Source organism: Mauremys mutica, chromosome 6 (assembly GCF_020497125.1).
Source record: "Mauremys mutica isolate MM-2020 ecotype Southern chromosome 6, ASM2049712v1, whole genome shotgun sequence".
In the NCBI taxonomy this organism is placed as follows: domain Eukaryota; kingdom Metazoa; phylum Chordata; order Testudines; family Geoemydidae; genus Mauremys; species Mauremys mutica.
The window spans coordinates 53551501-53555786 of NC_059077.1; positions in this window are offsets into that span (position 1 = coordinate 53551501).

Consider the following 4286-nt stretch of genomic DNA (forward strand, 5'->3'; position numbering starts at 1 on the left):
ACAATAACATTAAATTATCTACTGGCAACTGTGGCATACTGGAATTTTGTTCTATATCTATTGAACCTCCTAGAGTTTTGTATATGATTTTTAATTCAGAGATTAATTAGGACCTAGTCTAACAGTTTCATGCTTACGTTGATTACCAATTATGATAAATCTTTGCTCTTCTATAGATTTGTTGTGAATAACTTATAGGGCCAGATCCTTAGCTGGTATAAATCATCATAGCTTCATTGGCTTCATTTAATATCAGTGAAATTATTCGCAGGGTAAGGTACAGTGCAATGCAATGGTGGCTGAATCAGGCCTCAAAGTATTAATGGATAAAACTACACATTAGTATGCTACAGTAGCATTGAGGATTCTAGCTTTTTACAAATCACAGAATCATAGAAATGTTAGAATCATAGAAATGTATACTTGTCTATTACGCTGCTAATACTGTATCATTGTATATTGCTTTAAAATTACTTTGCAAAAGGTACATAATGTTTAGACAAGCACACACCTTAATAAAATGTTCACACTTAAAAACATGCAAATCAATACTGTATAAGGTCTTTAGTCCAGAAAAAGATCATTCAATGCTATATCTTTACATTGAAAAAACTAGCATTTTGAACGCCAAGATAAAGGATTAAACAATAGCTCCAATCTGTAATTTTGCATGTTTTGAATAAAGTTTATTAATTTTTCATTAAATGAAAGGGTGCAGTTCATTACATAATAATCATACTAAGCCACTGCAGCTACACTTAAACAGAAAGACTTTCCATCCTTTTGTCTTACTCTTCTTGTTCTATGGATTTAAGATACAGCATTTCCAAAAGGTATATAAACTCAATCCTGCTCTCACATGAACCCATCTAAGTTAATGTGGTGGAGGTGTGGCTCCCTGAAAGTTGTTCTTGGATTCTGTCATCACTGTATTAAATTACAATTTTAAAAGTAGAAATTGGACAGAAGATAATGAAATATTTGAATATGAGAAAAACCTCAATGGTATATAAGGTAGGCATCATCAAGAGTAATATTTTATATACATTTGTTTTATATGTGATATATAGATATAGATATCACTGTATAAATTGAATGTCACACATTACAGAATGACCCTAAACCTGTGCTATTACTTAAGAAAGGAATATATAGAGTAATATACATGTCTCAAAGTGATATAGCCATACAAAATAATATATCTCACTAAAGCTATATTTTTAAATAGAAAAATAATTCACAGTCTGTCATATTATCCATCAAATTAAAACATTGGTGCATCTGTCCTAACAATTTGTTTTTCACAAATTATAAATATAAAAATGTGTAAATATGTCACAGGTTTCCCAGTTTACTCTGAACATATATTTAGAATAAAACAGTCCTACATGGACTGGCTGACATTTACACTGTTCAGTTCTATGTTAGGAAGGGATACAAACCTCGGAGGTGCTGAGTATTTTCAACCCATGTTGGTTATACATTGAGGTGCTCAGTGCCTTCCAGGAACAGCCCAAAACACACAAATTCTAGGGAAGATTATCAGCTGAAATCAATGGAGCTATTACAATTTACACCAGTTAAGGATCTGCCCCTATATGTTTTCAATGTATATTGGAACGTTACTGCATATCAATACTTGTGGAATCATCCAATTAAATTGGACCTATTTTAAGCCTTTATTTTCAGTTCTCAGACTGGCCTATGTTTTAAATATTATTCAGTAAACATTCAAAATTGACAAATGTTTCCATTGGCTATACTTACAAAGTCACTGGTCCTCCAGGATGCTGAGCATCTCACACAAGGTGCTGAGTACCCTGTTTCAAAGTCACTGGGAATGATATTTGGAGCACAGCATCCTGAACAATTGTGCCCAAATATTTTAATATATTTCTTCAGACTGGTGACATGTCAAATCATTTTAGATTTGTTCATTAAAAGTAAAGGCTTGGTTTATTTAACATTTTATTAAAATATAGGGCTATGAGTTTTTATCACTACCTATGATTAAGACTAGCATGCTAAACATTACTGAAATATTTTATGCACCCTATTAAGTGATGAAAATGAACTAGTGATATGATATAACATCAGTATATATGGCTCTTATGTAGTAATTATTCACATTTTACATATTGTGTATAAAATTACTAATTGATGTATACAGTATGAAGAAAAAATTAATCTACAGAAAGACATGGGACAGGTGTAAAATTAAATGGGTCCATATATTTATACCTTTTGTTCCAAAAATTGTTTTAATTTGGTTTTAAAACCAACTGTCTATTTTTTATTTATGGAAACATTTTATAAATGCCACATAGCGGATGTGCTAGATATTATTCTTTGGACTTGCTAAGGAGCAAAATACAATAATTTTGTGGAGAACATATGTCTGGTAATCATATAAGATAAATTCATATGAAATATAGGAAAGATCTTTATTTACTGTTACTGCTAAGCCAGCCTTTATTTATCTTAGAAGATTTTTCATCTATGAGTAGAAAACAAACTTTCCTTCAAGAGGTCTGTGAACCGAATAATAAATGTCAGGTCTAAATCCTGTATGAAAATCAGTTCAGTTTAATCCTGGATATTCTTCAGCATGCAAATGAATGCTAGAGGTTTCCCTTGGCCCGCTGTCATATAGGCAGCCAATTTACAGACACTGGCACACTGTATGTGTTATGGGTTCTCCTTCTGCCCCTCCCCCTCCATCCTAAGACTTGGTCTCAGCTGCCTGCCTTTCACAGAAAACCACAAACCAAGGAAACATATCAGTAATAGCGCCCTGTAAATTAACTTGACATTTGATGCAGAAAAAACCCTAAAAGCTTACAAAAGACATTGAAAACAAAAGCCACTCAGGACACACACTACATATATTGTGGATTTAAGAGATCTGGAAGGTGGTTATTCTATTGTAACCAATACATACAGCCTTCATCTTCTTTGTTAAGACAATTCCGTCATTCTTTGTTAAAGCCACAGTATTCATCAAACAAACAAAAACTTCCCATATTTCTACAAAACATCCTCCATAAATCCAAATAATATAAAAATATGGCAGTTAAGGGTTTTCTTTTACATTAAAATTATGCATTACGTTTATATTATTAAAAGGGAAGTTAGAACTATCAATATTAATTTACCTAGGCTAACAATGCTAAAATATAAATAATATAATGCTAGTGTGCTATGATTGGCATGTACTGTGTTAAATGTGTGATACGCAAACATTGTGTCTAAAAAATATGGTTACTCTAAAAATTTCATTCCCCCCACCCATTCAAGCTACAAATCTTTTTTTTTTTTGTAAAAACTATTTGGTTCAGAGATGAACTATTGATGAAATATTAACTGATCCTTTGATATTACTCGAAATGTGTGGATATAGTGAGGCATAGCATATTTAAGCTATTAGACATGCAGGAATGTTGTTATGCTTTATTGTGTCTGCCTGTCCCCACCTCTCTCTCTCTCTCTGCAGAGCTGGCAATACTGCATCTTACAAATGTCTGGCCTTATGGTTTACAAGCTTAGAAACTGTACTGGTAAAATGCATAATCTTAGCATCTCTGCTTCTTGATATTCATGGATTTATTTACAAGTCCCTGTGTTCTACTTTTTGCCTGTTTCTATGGTTTATATTACTGTCATGCCTATATTCTTGTGGGAATTTCAAATAAGAATCAAGATATAACTGGCAAATATTCTGTAATGTAGTCTGCATTTCCATAATTTAGCGGTTTTTTAAAGAAACAATTTTAAGAGGTGTGTGGACTTATGGATAAATGAAGAATATTTTGATTGGTTTTTTAGTCTTCAACTACTTAAGGTTCAGTTTGTGTAAAATGGCTGTAATAAAGTGAATTTATGTACATATATATGCTTGTGTATATGTAAGTGCATTTGGAAAGAAAAAGTTCATAAATCCCTGTCAATTTTGCTGATTAAGCTCAGTACTCTCACACTGACAACATTAAGATATTTCACAAAAGAGTTAACAAGCTGAAGAAAAGGTTATTCATTTTAGTTTTTCATGTGATATCAACTAAAGAAAGGTCTTAAACAGTTCAAAAGAAACCATTCATATTCCGCTAAATTTAAATGTAAGAAAGCCTTTCAATAGTACATTTTAGAAGTACCACATGGATATTTCTGAAGGAACTTCCTTGTTTTATCATAAGGGAGTGATACATTTTATCAATGATCTATTTTCTAAATATTTATAGAATATGGGCCTGATCCTGCAAATGCTTACATATGAGTAACTTTACTCA